Source organism: Daphnia magna, linkage group LG2 (assembly GCF_020631705.1).
Source record: "Daphnia magna isolate NIES linkage group LG2, ASM2063170v1.1, whole genome shotgun sequence".
In the NCBI taxonomy this organism is placed as follows: domain Eukaryota; kingdom Metazoa; phylum Arthropoda; class Branchiopoda; order Diplostraca; family Daphniidae; genus Daphnia; species Daphnia magna.
Genome location: NC_059183.1, coordinates 4,451,764 through 4,470,948, shown reverse-complemented (window position 1 = coordinate 4,470,948; position 19,185 = coordinate 4,451,764). Strand labels below are relative to the sequence as shown.

Here is a 19,185-nt window from a genome sequence, read left to right as displayed (position 1 = left end):
GAAAGAAAACTAATAGAACTCAATAAGTACGCAACGAACCGAATCAAAAAGAAAGAACGAAAAGAAAGAGTCTCTTGGTAGAAAATTACCAATGGGACTCTCTCTGGCCATCGCCCCCCTCTGTCGGATGTGGATTGTAATCATTCGCCGCCATGGTCATCATCAAAGCCGAGAGTAATCATCATTTCCATATAGGCTTCTATATCAAAATAAGAATAATAACATTCCTCCATCATTCTTTTCGCCCCGTCTCGCAACCCTTTTTCGCCTACAAACGAATACACATGAAGCAGTCACGTGACGAGCTCGTGTGTGTTTATCATCGTCCAACCAAACTTCCCCCCTTTTTTTTTCTGACACGCAGTCGGTACAAGAAAGAAAGAAAAAAACAAAATAAAGAGGCGAGAGAAAATCTAGCGAGCAGCAGCAGCAGCAAGAGACAAGAGAGTGAAGCCAATGGTCTGGAACGACCTTTGACCTTTTATCCTCTCCTTGTGTTAGGAAGGAAAAGAGCAGAAAAAAACAAAAAACAAAAAACAAAAAAATTGAAAACAGCAGCCGCAGCGGAGCAACAACAATTCTCATTCAATCAAGCCAAAGTGACAATGACACGGCCAGGCGGTCGAATCACACGCTCGGCCGATCGCCACTCGGTTAGAGACGATGCCACACAAGATGACGATATAATTAAACCGGGGAAAAACCATTGATTCGATGGGTCGGCATCAACTGAATTCGATTGACATTTCGTCGTCAAACGTGCCGTTCAAGAGAGTCTTATGATGAATTGACGGACGCTCACACAGAAAACAGCTGTTGATTGTGTAATCGAATTTCAGTCGCCGTTAATAAGAAAGCGGAACATACAGTTGGTGAATTGGGACTTGATGACAGTAGACAGTGATGACATCGTCACCTTCTTCCCTCTAATTAAAAAAAATTAAAGAAAAAAAAAACAGAGAGAGAGGGAATATAAAAAGACTCAATAGAAGCAAGAAAAAGGCCAGCTGCTGTATAGGCAAAATCTCCTTTTTTTTCTTGTTCTTCTCAGTGTCGCATCCAATTTGCCTAATTGACATTAAAGTCACCATACCAAAAAAATTCTCTTTCGACTCGTTTTCTTTCTTTTTTTTTATTAAGTGAGCCCCCTCTTTGTCAAGAAGCCAACAAAACGTGAAATGGCATTCAAACGAACCACAAACAAATGTTTCATTCTTCCACCTCCTCATCGACGACATCCCGCAAAATACCCAAATTCGTTCGTTAACACATAAAATAAGCAAGAAACGAGTTTCGAATCCAACGAGTGCTTGAAAAAAAATGAACGAAAATAGTCCGACATTTTCCCCGAAAACGTTCGTCGCCATTGCACGCGCCAATTTTAAAAAAACGCCTCCGCCGTCCTATATTTGCTCTACACACCATCACCGGTGTCCAAAACTATTTACTACTAACGACTTACGTGTCTAAAAATACCCTTCCCTCTCTCTCTCTCTCTCTCTCAATACGTTGGTAAAGCTGCAAAAATAACAGCAAAAAAAAAAAATTAAAATAAAAATAAATAAAGGCAAAGTGGCTTAAGTCTAGAAGGTGAGAGGATTCAAAGAGAAAGAAAAAAAAAGGGTTCAAAAGAAAATGGACGCTCGCATTAGACGGAGCAAAACTACTTTTTTAAAAACAAGCCTAAAAATAGAAGACTTCTATTGGGCTGGAACGTGGGGCGGGACCGAGACAAAATTGCAGCAAACGCGCCTCGGCAAAAAGGTAAATAAACTCTTGACACGGGACAAACAGACACTGAAGAAGCACACACACACACACACACAAACGTACGTACGTGTGTGTGTGTGTAAATATAAACGGGCCTGGTCGTCAATGTATATACATGATGGTCGATGGATGCTCGCGGACCCCATCCACCACCGGCTATACTAAACGATGCGGAATTGGGTTGATAGCGTTCCATCGGCTTCATCGGATAGCCATTATTTTTTTTTTTTACAAAAATAAAGAGGCAAGGGGGGGGGGGCTGTTTTTAAGAGTTTAAATCTACGTGAGAATTTGTGCACAAGGATCGACATACGTGAAATCCCAACGTCGAGAGCCCAATCATCGATTTTATGATTTTTCTGTTTGAAAATGTCAAACTTGAGTCTAATGTCAACAAGATCAAGTTGTCAAGTGTAGTGCATTATATAGTGACTTTTCTTTTCACAAACTAGTATTACATAAATAGGTATTTGTGACAAGTCGACCAAACACAGTCCTCGGGGGGAAAGAAAAATCCCCACCCGCTGTGGCATTCCCACGAAACCCTCAAACCAGTTTGTTTTTTTCTCTTCAAAAACATATCCCCCGACATACGCATTTTTTTTTTTAATTTTGAATATTTAAAAAAAAAATGAACTCCATATGTGAAAACTGCATTTTCGACACGCAAACTCACGCAATTCATCATCACCATCCAATCATTCCCCGAAAACTTGCCTCTTTTTTTTTTTTTCCATTCCGTACACACACACACACACACACAAAAAGAATTTTATTTTTTTATTCCAGATCGTCACAGAAAGAAATAAAGCCTGGTGGTGTGTGTGGGAGGCACACTAGCGGTCGTTATAACCTCCCTTTCACCCCCCCACCCAGCCCCAAAACCGTCATAATGGCATAACGACGATGACGACAATCCATCCAATAAGAGCATCCGCACACATCATGGCGCCATCAACGTCCTCCCGTCCAATTCTGGTTGCCTTATCCTCTTTTTTCGTTTCTTTTCTTTTACAACTAGTACATACTGTACACGACGTCTATACCCTCCACAATCTCCCCACCCCCCACAATATTTTCCCTCGTAATTCAACTTCCCAATATATTTATATGTGTATAGAAGACAAGAGCTATTCGAACCACCAAAAACACATATACAAGCGAATGTCCGTTCCATAGTTTTTATGTGGCCTCTCTTCTTTTTTGTATGTATGTGTGTGTGTGCTGTGTATTCCCCCCTCTTCCGTTTCGAATGGGTCACTTTGGATTGTGGCGTTCGTTGTTGGACTTTTTGTTTTGTTTCTTTCTTTCCGTGTCCTCAATCGAGAGAAAAACATGGGACACACATCACAAAAAAAAGAAAAATATAAAGAGATGATGACGCGCACAGCTCATCACACCAAGTGGCAATCTTTGTACATCGCATCTATAAAACATAGAAAGAGAAAGAGAACAGGGTAGGGGGGGGATGTTTTCTTTTCTCTCCGCGACGCCCGTCTTTTTTCTTTTTTTATTATTTATTATTATTAGATCGTTCGATTGAGATGAGACAACAGAGGGGCGCGTCGAAGCTTTTTTTTTAAGTGAAGAGACTCTGGGTCACACAACTCCGACACCAGCCGGTTACCAATTACATCCCATAAAAACGTGCGTGTACAGAACCCTTCAACAAACAATTGGCCGTCTAATTCCAATTGGAGTGAAGTCCGTATTTTATTTATTAATTTTTTTTTTCTGCAAGTTTCTGAAAAAGACGGTCTCCGAAAGGCGCAGTGCCTCCATAAAAATAAAACAATTGAAACGCGGGGGCAATAAAAAGCATATTTTTTGTTCTTTTCTTGTGGTACGGCAATGAAACGAAAACAATTTGGCAACGCTGAAAGATTGATATCAATTTCTTCTTGTATGTTACATTTAAAAGAAAATGCGGAATCTCTTTGTTTTGTTTTTGTTTTTGTGTGGAGCAAAATCAGAAAAACTCCAGCTGGATGCAATTTCTTTCGAGAAAGATGAAGAAGAAATAAATTGGGAGCCCAATATTTGTTTAAATGTTATCTCGACATTTAGGATGCAGTTACTTTATGAACTCTTCCTCGGTTGCCGGATGAGGTTACCGACACACACACACACACAAAACAGAAAAAAAGGAGGGGGACTTGCGGTGCGGATGCGGTTTGAGACGGGTTTCAAGCCAAACAAAAAAGAAAAACTAGTGAAAGATAAGAAACCGTTTCATTATCCGACATACCAACTAACCGCACACATCAACAGTTTTGCCTTTGTTTTGTTTTTCTCGATAAGATAAGAAAAATTAAAGTTTAAGGGGAGTCTATTCAAGTCCAATCAAACTTGATCCACATCAAATCCTTTTGTTAACAACGCCAATGTTTTGTTTCTTTGTGCGACTTGCTGCAAAGTCTTTTCAATTTAAAAAAAAATACAAATTTATTGAAAAGGAAATTCTTGTAAAAAACGAAATAAATAAAAATAAATCAGATAAAAAACGTAAGATATACGGAGGAAGATGTAAAAAACACAAGGGGGGACAACGTCATCTTGCCAGTTTCGAGAGGGGTGCGGCTTTTTTTTTGTTGTTGTTGTGAACGAAGAGAGCGGGAGGGGGGGAGACACGAAAAGATTGGATCAGATTTCAAGCAGCAAAATAACGGCTTGCGCTGTTTTCTTCATCAAGTCAAAAGAAATTCTCTACCACTCTCCCCTCAAAGGCGGAAAAAAGAATCAAGAGGAGGACGTTAAATAGCCATCAAAGATCGTTCGTTCGAAACTTCCGGTCGTGAAAAATAAAGAACAATTTTTTGCTTCAAAACCGAAAAGAGAAAGAGCCAAGTCGGGAACGAGATGAAAAGAAAACAATGTAAAACATCAACAAGTGACACACGCACACACACACATTTTTTTTATTCATTTTTCTAAAAATAAGTAACATGCCTCTCCTCTGTGTGGCGCTCTCGTGTCCCCCCTATTGACGTCGAGTGGCGTCGTCGTGTACCAGAATGACTCGTTGATTGCATCTTTTTTCTTTCTTTCTTTCACGTTCATTTTTTTCTTCTTCTTCTCTTCATAAACTTGGGAGAGAAAGAGAAGGAAAAAAAAAAAGGGATATGAGGAAAGAGCGCTATTTATATGAAGGGCATGCCAGTTCTTATTGTATAAGATCTTACATGTTTTCCTCCTTTTTTTTTTCTTTTTCTTTATTTCCCTCTCAACATTTCTTCGTGTTTATTCCTTTTTAGCGCGTTTCTGTACGGTCCCGCGCGGCTTTTCACGCGCGCACCGCACCAAATCCGATCATTCCGGGTTCAGTCGTGCAAGGATCAAACGATTTCCAGAGCTCACACACCATCGCATCTCTTTAAACTCAATTTTTTTCTTCTTCTTTAACTTCAAAAGGAAAAAAAGTAAAAAATTATTTAACATAATTTTTTTCAGCGCCGAGAAAAGCAGCGGGAGTTACACACAAAAAAAAAAAATGAATTCAATCCAAATACGTTCCACGCGATTTTGCTTAACGTCGACGACGTCTAGCGAACTAGACATTCTCAGGAAATCCATCCCTTTAACGGAATTCAAAAAAAAGAAAAAATGGAAATTCAAGTCTAGAAATGTGAAACTAGTTTTTTCTCTCTCTCTCTCTCTCTCTCAACAATTTAATGAGATTTAAATGACCGGGAATGAAAAAAAAAAGAGGCTATTTTTTGGTCGTCCATCGACAACACCCAAGACAGCGGACAAGATCGATGTAACAGACCCAGCCTACACAAAAGCGGGCTTTCAAAAAAAAATGCGGGCTTTCAAAAAAAAATACTTGAACGCGCACACACACACAAAAAACAGCACTTAAAAGTCTGGTAGGAAAACGTGGATCTAAACTTCCACACGATGAACAGATTATTCAAAAATCATTTCGACCCTTAAGAAGATGAAAAAAAAAAAAGGAACCAATCAAACATCTTGATGATGCCACTCTGAATGAATACAATGTAAAAATAAGACCACCACCACAACAACAACAACAACAAAAATAAATCATTCAAATTCTTCTACAACAACAAGCTTTGCGACAAACAGCTGTCCCTGCTCATTGTCGGCTAACTGACATCACGATAAACCATCAGCAGAGGCATGCGACCCCACCCCAAAAACGTCGCGATTCCCGAACGATTCGTCTCTTAGAAACCCCCCCACCAACTTCAAACTTCACTGACTTCAACCGAAAAATCTCAATGTTATCTTGAATCCCGAAAGAAGCTAAAAAGAAGGGAAGAAAGCATCTGGAAGACGATGATGACGACGAAAGAAATGATGGAGCAAAAAAATAAAAAACAGGACAATTCTACGTGCAGAGTGGTTGCAAAATCGGTTGCAAAGAGGAGGGATGAGTCATGGCCGCCCACATCCATCTAAGCGATCCATCGAATTGCAGACACGGGGACAACGAGACGAACATTCCGCCCACCGTTTGGCCTTTTAAGTAACGATTTATGCCATACTATTCTTTTATTTCCTTGTTCTCTCTTTTTCTTTTTTTTTTTTTTTTTTGAATGCATACCAACACAACAGCAAAGCTGAGTTGCCGCCCTTTTTTTTTTCTTTTCCAGGAATCGACTCTAATATTATCCTCCCTTTTATTAGCCTTTTTCTTCTTTTCCCCGGTTGTATTTTTATATTTGCATTATATGCGTGTGTTGTTGGAGGATACACACACAAAAAAAAGATGTTCCATCGAAAACGCAGAGTAAAATATAAAAAAAAAAAAAAACATTTTACGGTTCTCCGGTGGTTGTTGGGATTTTTATATCTTTGTGGGGTTCTCTCTTCTTTTCCCTTTTGCAATGCCCTTCCTTAAAGGCCATCCATCACACCCAAAAAGAGTGACGTGAATCCGCATCGCAAGCCTCTCCCAGCCAACCCTCACTTACTACCTACTCTCCCATCTTCTTTCTTCCTTTCTTTTTAAACTTGCATCTTGAAAAACGATCTTCTCTTTCGATTTCCTTCTTAAAACATCCACCAACGTCACACAGGAAACTTTAGTTGTTTTTTTTTTCTTTCTTCCTTCCCCTAACGTAAGCGAAAAAAGAAAAAAAAAAATCAATCAGTTGTGTTTGCTTCGCTTCCAGGTGACGTGGAAAAAAAAAATATTCAGAGATATCGTTCATCACGTCGTTGTCCCCCCCCCCACCCCCCTTTCGAAAGGAAGGGGGGGTGGGCTAACCGTAGCCAAGCCTTCGGGGTCAATTAGCACGCGGGACGGGCAACTGTTCGGCGCCGTTCCAAACGACCAAACGTCGTTGCAGCGTGTGTAGATAGAAAAGAAGAAACAGGACTATAATAACGACTGGAAGAAAAAAGAAAAAAAAAGGGAACCAAAGAAAAGACAAGTTTTTTTTTTTTTTTTACATAAACGCGGCAGCCATCCAAAACGTCTAGACACACCGAGATCCAGGAGGGAGGTTGAATAAAAAATAAAGAATTGTTTTTACGTTGTACGATATAGTCGACTTAGTTACTTACTGTGAAAATAATCGATATGATCCCGCCCCCCCCCCCGAATCAAAATCAAGTGTATTTTCCATTAAAACGGCCCCCTTTTTTTTTAATGGACGAAACGCATGAATTTCATTGAAAAACACGGGCGAAAAAAATAACAAGAATCGGATGATTGAATTCTTCCTTGTAAAACCCCGACAAGGAACGAAAAAGAAGAAGTTCGATTCCCCCCCCCCCTTTGTGTGTTTCCGCAGCAACAGATCCATCACTAGTTATTTTTTTTTATACCCACCATCAAGACGAAATGCATCCATCATTTGTTTTCGGAAACCTTTCCTTAAACCCCCAGCTCAAGTCTGTACGAACGTTTTTGAGCCAACAATAAAGACACCAGGACACACACACAAAAAGAAAAATGACGCAATCCCTACAAAACGACACAGCAATCAAATAGAGTTGCATTTATTTTTCTTTCAAGACAAAAATAAAAAATGAAACTGGCAATCTAAAAAAAAATAAGGAGAGAGAGCGAGACGGCAACCACCACGTCTGGCTCTCGTGGGAGGTAATCAGCACGCGACTCTTACCGTTAATTACTGCCGACAAAGATTGAACCCCCACTCAATTGTTGGATAGTCTACTATACTCACTTCTCCTTCTTATGGGGGCCCTCCCGGAAAGAAAAGAAAAAGAAGAGGAAATGAGGGGATGTAATAAGAGGGATCCCCTATCTATTCAAGCAGTTTTTGATCGTGAGTGCGGGAGTGAACAAATACAAAAGAATCAACAAAAGAAATGTTAATCATTCAAGCGAGCGATCGAGAAACATGCGATTAACCCCTCCTCCCAACGTAGTACGAAAATGGGAAGTTAAATATCGAGTTTTGTGGACCAAGAAGATTAAAAGTCGTCAAGTTTCTCTCTATATTTTAGACTATTCACCTCCTCCTACTTTTTGACAGACCCACCCCTCTTTTAGAATCCATTCACCTGATGAGGCGATGTGTGCAGGGGTTGGAACTGTACACCCAATCTCTGAAATGTGCCCTTTTACAACAAACGGGCATGACATTGACAAACTACTCGAACAAGAATCGAGCCTGATAAACCTCCGACCCCAAAGACCGAAAAACCCCAGATCAAACACAAAAAGGAAAAATAAAAAGTGGTTTTCTATATACGTACGTAGTCCTCTCTCTGCCACGCTCGTTCCATATTGATTAATGGACAAAAGTGGCATCAAGGAGAATGGAAGGGGGCCTCTCCTCAATTGGCTCTGATAAAGAATCGAAATCAATGGTTACGCAAGCGAGAGAGGAAGCAACAAGATGCGTAAAAAGTGCCTGACTTTTCCTTCTTGCAGTGAGTTTCAACACTACAATCTCAGATGCAAACAAGAATTCAACGGAGGTGCCTCAAAGTGATTCATGTAGTCCAACAAATGCATTGCGAACATGCTGAATTCAATTCCACCATGCTGGGTGTTTTTGAATGTGTGAAACAAAATTGGCAACAAGAGGATTACTGTCATGTTCTTGATGAGTATCAAACAAAGTCTAAGGAACCACCTGAACGAATGGGATTCACTATGAAGATTGTGTTCAAAAAGTTAAAAGGTGACTCGGTAAGTGATTCATGCATCAGCTTGATGATTTCAAAACAGGAAACTGGCACGAGTGAGTGAAGACTTTTTTTTTTCCAAAAAGAAAAATATAAAAAGGAACAGCACAGTCATTAGTAGCCTGTTGCTATGCTGTTATAACCATGGCTGGCTCGGTTGTTTGGGTGTACAAGGCAATGAGGGGCGAGACGCCATAACCCGGCCAAAAGGTGTCGAGTGACAGCGCCCCGGCTTTGCCATGTTTACCTTTTGGAAATGCATCACGTCGCCACAAATAGAATGTGTGTGGTGGAAGGTCATATACCCAGTATGGGGTGTCTATAGTCGGTGTGCAATGTTAGGGGCGAGCACGAGAAGGAATAAAACAAAAAAAAAGGAAAAACAATACAATAATGCTTGACTCACCGTTTTAAATAGTTTTCTCTCTGGACAATTCGTTCTCTAGGGGGATAAAAACTGAAAACAACAAGCAGACAGGCAGGCAGGCAGGCAGGGAGGTGGTGGCGTAACAAACCCAGAGCTGAAAATTCAAAAATAAATAATCTAAAACATGTCTTTTTTACTGTAGCATTTTTGCTTTTAAGTGATAATGAATTGATAAAATTACAAAAAGTTGCAGCTCGTGGGGTTCTAGAAGAGCTGAAAGAGAGAAACAACACAAAAAATAACAACCATGTTTCCTCCCTAGTCGGCCATATTGAAATTGAAAGTGGGTGCCGCTTCCGAATGTTGTCATACAGCGCCACGGAACGGAAACCAAATGAAACTCAACCCTCTTTTGATTGCATATTTACCGTATTTAAACATGGTTTTTCATCAGATCACTCTGTTATCTTTTTCAGGGAAAGATAATTTTTAACTCTGCTGCTCTTTCCTTTATTGCGCCTTATCACATTTTCTTGACACACAAACTACTCGGACATTTAGAAAGGTTTCAAACACGATAGCAGACGAATCTTAAACGGATTCCGGTGGCAGCACTATCGTTAATCAAAATCAATTTCCCCTCTTAATGAAAAGTGATTATTATCCACCTCCGAAAGAGCACAAGTCGTTTTCGACAATTACGATTCAAGATAAAATATTTTTAAGAAATTTTTAAGAAACTAGAAAAGTAGCGCCATACCTGGCACCATAATTTCGGCGCCGATCCAAGTACAATTTCCAACCGAAACTGTGTACCAAAAGGGCGTCTGGAAAAAAACAAACCCTTACGTGAATGATGATGATGATGACGGGTCCGTCTAAGTAATTAAGGTCGGTAGGATGAGTTCGATTGTCTCTGTAATCATAAAGAGCCTTGTACGGGTAGTTGAAACTATTAATAACGGTTTCTCTTACACACACACACCCACACACCAGCACACATGCATATGGAAGCAATACGATAAGAAGGGGGAAGTAAAATGCACAACAAAGAAACACCTGGCCCCCCTAGCCCCCCACACATCTAGATCTGACTAAACAAGAACTGGTTTATAAACAAAAAAAAACTGGCCTGTGACGAATATACCTGTGTACGCATGTGAACGAAAATGGTGAATAAACATTATATAGGAAAGCTTATTATTATTATTTTTTCTAGGAACGAAAAATAGCTGTGTAAAGAGGGGGAATTTTCACGCACAGGTGCGCGCGTGATACGTCAGATAAAATATCCAAACACGCAACGCCAGACTTTGGGAAGTCTGAATGTGCGATGAGGTGTGTGTCTATATATCCAACAGCGGTATTGGATGGAACACAAAAAAGGGGGGGACGAATTTTTATATTAACGAGCGTCACACACCCAAATGTATTAAACATCATATGGAAGAATAATAGAAAAATATCAAATATCGGATAAAATGCTGAGAAATGGGTGTGTGTGTGTGTGTCCGGCCCTTTTCGTCAGTGTCGGGATTCGTGGTCGCATCTTTGCGTGTTGTCATCGCCTCAAGAAAACCACAATCATATAAACCAGACACCTTTCCTTATTGTTGTGAGGTGCCGGTGACACGAAACACGCACATTCCTTTTTTATCCATTGAAAAATTTCTCTCCCACTGTTTCTAAATTGCGGCCATTGTTTTAAACTAACAGAGAAAAAGAAATGAGAGGCGACTAGGATTTTTTTCCAATTCCTGGTACACGTTTTACCACACGACTATACGAAAGATTGAAAACCAATACCTCCGCTCACGAAAAAGGAATTTTAATAAAAATACGAGACGCTGTGTGCGCATGTCATTTTTTTTTAAACTGTATATTCAAAACTAATGGAATCGTTCACTTGCAATTGGATATGTATTACGATATAATGGTAAAATGATTAGAATAATGAAACGTTACACAAAATTTTAAAAACTAAAGTTTAAAAATTAAAAAAAATGTATTGATCCTCCGCCCTGCTGTGTGACGTGTTTTTCTCTATTTGGTTGTTCCACAACACATAGTCTTCCTATGCATAATATACTTTAAAAAAAAAAAAAGGAGGAAAGGTATAGATGTAACACGCTGATGACCAGCATGCCATAAGTCAATCGAACGTGCTGCATATAAACCCGTTTTTTTTTTTCGTCATGAAATTTAAAACTTGTTCCCGCGTGACTCACGAAGTCCCGAGGGATTTCGGCAAGCGTTCAAAAAGATAGCAAGACCTTCTCCGTTTCCATTTTTGAACATCGACAATCACTTTTTTCCGTGAATCACGTGCCAATAAATTGTTCCGTTGACGGCTTCGCTCATTACGCGTCTGTAACGTACAAAATTAAAGGATTTTGTCCCTCCAATTTCGTAAACAATTCAAAATTCGTCACGATCTATTTTTCTATGTTTTAGAAGAAAAAAAAGGTCATTATGTTGACTTCCGTTTGCTATTATATGCTAAATTAGACACAAGATTCATTAAACCCTTTTTATTATTCTTCTTTTTTCTTCATTTCCTCATTTATTCTCTCAGTTTCGTTCTTTCGCTCCGTCATCATGTTCAATCTAGCGTGAAAGAACCTGTTTTGTTTTGTTTTGTTTTTTCTATACAAAAAAAAAAAAAAAAAAAATCCCGGACCCAGAAAAGGGGAAAACCATATTGGGGCTTGCTGCATGTTATTATGTAGAAGCAACAACGGAATATAAATAATGCTATTATGCTTCACATTTTCTTATACAATCTATTTTTGTATACCACTAGACTCTTTCCGGTCGTCAGGATAATAATAAAAAAAATAAATAATCCTCTTTTATTAAATTGTTGTTTAACTTAATAATGAGTTTATGCCACAAACTATATATATGTGCACCATCACCCAGTATTTTCGTGTTGGACAGGAACGTCAAGTGACAGCGATTTATATGTAAAGTGCATATCAGAACAAGCAACGCACGCACCAGTTTTTGGGTTCAATAAGTTTTATAGCAGCCAGGATGTACACACATCCTGCACCTTATCCAATCTTAATGTAGACAGCCTCACTGATCTATAATACAACCGAATTTTGCAGAATTACTACAGTTCTTTTTATTATGTTGAATGAGATCATTAATAGAATTCTTTCTTTAAAAATATCATCATTGTCCACCAATTTAGAAATATTCAAAAAAAATCTCTTTATTTACGTGCAATAAATGCTGGAACTCTACCCTATTGTTGACCACATACAATACGAGTTCTTCATCATCTTGCTCGCATTCCATCCGATATAATAAAATTTCCTGGAATTGGAGGGGGGGGGGAATGAATATTAAAGAATTCCCGGTTCGAGAAAAGAGTTTTGACAAAAGAGATGCTATGAGATCGTCAATTTTTCTCGATCTTTGTCCGTCCATCGTGCACACATGACACCGTCATATATTGGTATATTGCAATAGCATTTGTTCGTCGTTCAAAAAAAAAAAAATGACCGGTAAAAAAAAAATACATTCCGGTACAGCGCTCCATCTGTCCGCATAATAAAGCATATACGATTTCCATACCAGCAAACTATTTCTTCATTGAAATGCAAGCAAATAAAAATCTGATTCCTTTCACCCCGTGTTTATGTACAAGTGTTTCGCACACAAAAGGTCTTTTTATATATACTCAACGGGCAGGGAATTGTGGAGAGAAACTCTGAATCGATGGCCATCAACTAGGAATTAGAAATTAAATTTGAAGCATATTTGCGCGGGTAATGCATAGACAGCAGTTGTGTACACGAAAATACGGTATAAGAAAGCGCTAAAAAGTTTGTGATTTATTTTTTTGTGATTTGCTTTGTAATGTCGTGAGTTGCGTGACGGCCTTCTTGGCTGGCTGCGTTTTCCCTTTGCATGAGTCATTCAGCGCGTCAGAGTTTTTATAGGCTACAAACAAGACAAGACGGGTAGAAAGAAAAATATATATATTTATTTGTGTAAGGCTAACTTTTGTGAAAACGGTGGTCACGAAAGGAAAAGAAAAGTTAGGACGGCTGTGCTGCCATCTGTTGGGATTTACATTTCGATCTGAAAAAAATACGTTTCGACGCGAAAGAAAAAGAGAGTTAAAGCAATGACGAAAAAGAAAAGTAGTTTACCCGTCCCCTTAACTGCAAATGGCAAAAGGTTTCTTTCCCTACCCCCTTTCAGATCTCGACGTGCCAAAAAATAGAAAGTACGGATTTAGGTAAACTCAAACAACATTTTCAATTTAATAGCATTGACTTCGAAAACCTTGTGGTTCCAAAATAAACTATGCATAACAAATAGACGAACATAAATAAAAGATGAATGTACACGCGTAAAGGCAACAAGTGATTGAATCTGTCACGCGGCAGGCCCATAAATCTTGAAACTTTTCCTCTTTACATCGAAATAAATGAATGTACATCATCCCCTTTTCTTTCTCTCTCTTCGATATGCATACGCATCACACATGGCCTTTCAAAAATATATATAATACATCACTTTAGTGTATATAGCTACCGCGCCCTGTCATTCAATAGGCGTTACGTCATTTCGTTTTTTTTTTTAGAATCCCCATTTTTTGGGCGTCTTTAAACGGAGCAATGCATCAACATGTTGTATATATACATTTCCTTTGATATTAGTACATATGTAGGCCCTACTGCTGTTTTTATTCTACGATATACGTCAAAAAATCTACCGAAATAAAGATGTACGCATTTAATGTAATAATCCATCGAGTATATACATTTATGTATAGCTGTCTGCCACATATCAGAATATTGAAATTGCATATTCAAAGGCTGATGATGATGCCACTGCCCCGGGAGCACTTTTTTTTATTTATATTGTTGTAGAAAATAAGTGGACGTGTTGCTACAGCGGTCAAAGTGGCCTCACACAGGGCCGGCTCTTTTTTTTTTTTTTTTTTGAATTGAGGAACAAGTGGGCTCCCCACGATAGCACTCTCTCTTTTCACTCTTTTTTATTTTATTTTGTGCGCACGTTCCATTAGTGTACTACACAGAGGTGATGGCGAGTTAATGGAATAAACACATATATTCATCCAAGGAAATGGTTATGTATAGGAATGTATTAAAAAGAGCTGGACAATCGTAGGGGCAAGTGCCTTTACATGTAAAAAAAAAAGGGGAGAAAGTGTGAAAAATAATAAAGACTGTGAACAATGTCGCAGGCAATTTCTAACGCGATGTGGGTTCAACGTACTATACATGTGCAACTTGTATAAAGTATAGGAGGGGATATTGCTATATTTGGTCGCTTTATTAATCACTATATATATGAATAAAGGTTTACTATCATCAGTTGATCCTAAGGCAAATAAAAGTCCAGCTGGCCTATTTTTAGAATCATTCGACTCTCGATGGACGTCACAGAAGCGATCGATAATTCAATTTAAATGTTTAATCTCCACCACGCTGAGGTTATCCAGTATACTTCTTTATGTATAGATGAAGTGCTGCTTCATCAATATCAGCCTTTTAAATGATATATATTTTAATCCGTACCGCCCCAACAGCATCAGCTTTGATTGACATCCTGTTTATTGATGTTCGATATTAAATCATTTTGATTCCACAGATGATTCCAACACAAAAATTTATAAAAATCTATATAGACGCATGAGAGGATAAACCACAAAATATAGATATAAGAAAATTGCACGGATAAATATATATAAAGGAGGAAGCAGCAGATGTAAACGACATTGAATAATGATTTGAATGGAAAGTCACATATTTTGTGATTTTCATTTGAAAGAGGACCTCTTTTCATCACTTCATTTTATGATATAACAACTTGCTTATGCCGATATGGTAGCTATATACACACTTCCGGCCTATATTTCTGTTAATTGATCACAAACATCTTTGTTTCTATATTGTTTAAATATCAGTCCAGTGCTATAATGTTTGAATACTTAATCGATAATATTTCAATTTTTTAATTAAGACAAAGAGGAATGGAAATCCTTTGAATTTACATACAGGCTTTTAGGTCAATCGATGTTGTGCCCAAGTAAATATGAGGCAGCTTATATTTTCAGAGGATCGCAGAGGATTATATGCAAATTTTCATATAATAGATACATATCTCGGGTGTAAATATCTATGTGTCTACGTCGTCATCTAAAAACAGTAGATTCTCTGTGTAATACAAGCTATTTCAGGAGCTGCGCAAAACGTTGAAAATTTTTCCTTTTTCCAATAAAAATGAAACTTTGTTTGCAGCACAAACGTCATTTCCTTCAGGTTTTTTTTTCTCCCTTCTATACATAGATATAAGCTTATGCGTGTACATACCACGTCGTTGGAGTAGGTTTTGAACAGTTTTATGGATTTTCATTTCGTCGACGACAAATTTACGACAATGGCCACGAAAAGTTGATGGCCAACTTCGTGACTTTCTCACCCCTTTCGAAATCCTGCTGGCTATGTAAGCGAAAAGCTCATATACGAATACATACTTTAACATAAAGTCTTTGCTGGTTTCTCTAATGAAACATCAGAAACTTTGGAAAGTCAAACACCAAATGAAGGTCTCCTTTTCCCTTCAACGGTCATTTGAAATGTTCACGTGTCAATGTGGTGTAATCACACAGACAGCAACAAGAGATACAACTTAGAATCAAATATTCATGCAGACTCTGGGGGAGACACATAAAGAAATACTGTATATATAGGAAAGAATCTCTTGATAAAATCAAACGATAGATACATGTTTAGCCTATACAGTCCGTTGGTCGGTGGTCTATCTGTAGGAAACCATATCTTTTGAATATGATGCACGGGAACAATATATATATAAAAGAACGTGTGTGCTGTATATATACGTTTGGTCGCGGGAATTGCTCAACGATTGACGACAAAGATACAGCCACCAAAACTATATAGACTTGGGACGAAAAGGCTCATTGGTTAACGCGATCTATTAAATATATAGAGAGTTGAGGCAGCACAGATTCAAAGATTGAAGGGGGAAGAATGTATTGCTTATTTTACAAAGACCAAAAGAAAATTGTGGTTTTCAGATGTGTATATGTTATATATACAAATCAAACTAGACAGAAATAGGGAGCAACTAAATTTCGTAGAGGGGAAAATCGTGTCTCGTAGAGAATCTAATAAAAAAAAAGGGGACGTTTTTTTTCATATAAAAACAAAGGGCGTGGCTGACAACGTTTTTTGCACGCACCAACTGCGGAGTTCATGTATTATACATGTCTGATGGATGGCGAGAATGAAGCACATTACATTACACACATATCCGATACGATCAAAATGAGCTTCCTTATACCATATGTCTATACAGATAGGGCCAAAAGAAAAGGAGGGGTTGCTTAGCGATCGATACCTAGAGGTTGAAAACTGCAAGTTTTGTCTAATGGTAGGCTATATATATATGGCTCTAATCAAATTTGACTATTTATCCTGAGGTTTGCTGCTTTTTTTATGATATATACGTCGTCGTCTATACGTGAAAACCGCAAGTTCAAAAATGCAATTAATTTAAGTGAACTATAGATCTTTTCAGGATATCAAGACAAATGCGAGGGAATTTACAAATAATGGCGACCATATAGCGGCAAATGTTGGGCTAAAATCCGGTAAATGCATCCAATCTAGCAATACAGATATTTAAAAAAAGGTTTTAATTTAATTAAACGCCAAGATATTTAGGACTCGAGTCTTTTTTATTAGATTTTTAGAAGCCACAGGGTATACAATAAATGTTTCGTCGTTAGCAACTGTAACTAAATGCCATCACATAGGCTATAAGCAACCTATTTTTAGTTGCTAATGAGCCTGTCTAGCCACAAGTCACGTTCATCATCACATACATGGGCCATCATAAACAGTCGCTTCGTGTCATATAATAGGCAATGTTGGAATAGCATCATCAAATGAATCAACTATACACAAAGTTTTAGCAAAAAGCTCCTGAATATTACGTATAAACCACGCTCTAGTCTATCTAAATGATTTCCACGCTCTTGCAAATGAGAGTAAAAATGGTGCGGTCCCTATACAAGTTTATATATCATTATGCGTGATGGATATATATGCTCGACAATTGCTGCAGGCTGATTTCATGTAGAATCACTGAATAAATGAGACTAAGGCCAGGATCAAATTTGAGTCTCTTTGTTAAATGCGGCATTTGTTTGTGTTATTCGTGTGCAGACCGAAAGCAACAAAGAGAGTATAGGTCTAGTAGTATACCACATCCCATTTCACGTCTCTTTATTATTTTTGCGCAGGCATCTACATAAATCATCATTTAACATTGATAGGCTGTGTGCATATATTACGAGGTAGACTGGGATAATAAAGGCAACATAATGAGAGTCCAATGACTTTTATATATACACAAAGCCAGTCTTAAAGAGATGGCCGATAAAGCATTGGGGATATTGCGAATATTTCAGCAGCCTATATGTAGACTCTTATAAAGAAATCTTTAGATTAAAAATCTTAAGCTATGATGATATATACTGATATCATAGATGAAAATGTATAATAAACTATCAATCATTGGCATATATATTCTAGCCCAGATTCGTTTATTAACACATCTATATCCTACGCAGCATAAATACAGAGGGGATTTATTCGTGGATTAATAGCCTTATAGAATAAAAATCGCTTTATTATTATTAGGCCGCAGAGAGGAGCTTAGAAGCCACACCACACAGTTTTTTTTTTAATCTCAAGTATTTTTTTTTAAAGGGGTTCTTTTTCCAAGATCGATTTATCAAAATCCTTTTGTATAAACTCCTCATTTTGTTTAATAAACAAAAATAGACGATCTAAAAAAGAACGATTTTCTTCATTTAACAAAATACAACACCCGTTTTTTTTTTCATGTTGTTGCATACAACATCAATTTAGACTGCAGGCAAAAGGTTAAAACAAAAAACGCGTTCGATATCGTTCAGAATATCTCATGCATATTTACTATGTTCAGTTAAGTGCTTTCCCCCTTTTTTTTTCTTGCAAAAACCATTTTCCATATATATACATATATATAGTCGTTGTCCTCCCCTCCTGCTGCAGGGTTAAATGTCTCTCCATGCTGTGCTCTATAACACACAGAATATAAGGAGCGAGGGACATCGTCAGGCCCATTGCACAGGGATCAATAAAAAGCCCTTGCAGCAGACGCTCTTATAATAAAGTCTCTTTTGTTATCGGGGTCGCCTTTTTTTTTCGTACAATATTATTTGATGAATTTGTTTTTGGATATTAAAGAAAAAAGTCACTGACGATATATATCTGAATCTATGGTGCGTACTAATATATGCAAAATATTATTCTGTGAATCGGGAACTCTTGTGGGCAATGAGTGGGTGACTTTGAATTGAAATATTGAATAGAATTTAGTCTGAAGTATATTTTAGAGAAGCACTAAATTCTGGGTAGAAAAGGGGTACAACTGCTGCCGCCAATAATGAGAAGTAAAAACAACTTGGAAATTACAAAAAAAAGGAAGAAGAATCGGGAAACACGAACGAAGAATAACAATGAAGCAATATAAGATTCCACGCATCAGTTTTCTTGTGTTATATGCACCAAACTATACGAAAAGAAATTGTCAAAATAGACACGATTCAATTTTATTCCATCTGGAATCTAATAGTAGCCTAGTTGAATATTATTGTAGATATATACATTTAAATAAATGGTCTCCGCACTCTTGACGAATTTAAATGATTGATCCAATAACTTGCCGTTTCGCCTGCTGTCGCACAATCAGAGACATTAAAGCCACAATAATAGTCAACAGCCGCTGTAGACTTGTATATAGTATAACCTATTAAGATGTCTGCCGTGTGTGTATATAGCCTAGAGGCACGCTTG

At 38.0% G+C, this 19,185-nt stretch overlaps 1 protein-coding gene across 4 annotated transcripts in view; it reads right to left on the bottom strand.

Annotated features, from left to right (window-relative positions):
• Positions 1 to 10,003, bottom strand: part of LOC116915763 (box A-binding factor) — a 57,238-nt gene extending 47,235 nt beyond the window's left edge. For 2 of the 4 annotated variants that reach the window (XM_045169919.1, XM_045169918.1), the window contains exons 1-2: positions 9,510 to 9,988; positions 9,308 to 9,422 (exon numbers count right to left, since the gene is read on the bottom strand). The gene's annotated coding sequence lies outside the window, so the exon portion shown is untranslated. Of the gene's footprint in view, positions 1 to 9,307; positions 9,423 to 9,509 lie in introns of all 4 variants that reach the window. The other 2 variants (XM_045169920.1, XM_045169917.1) reach the window with 2 other exon arrangements.
• Positions 10,004 to 19,185: the final 9,182 nt, after the last annotated feature.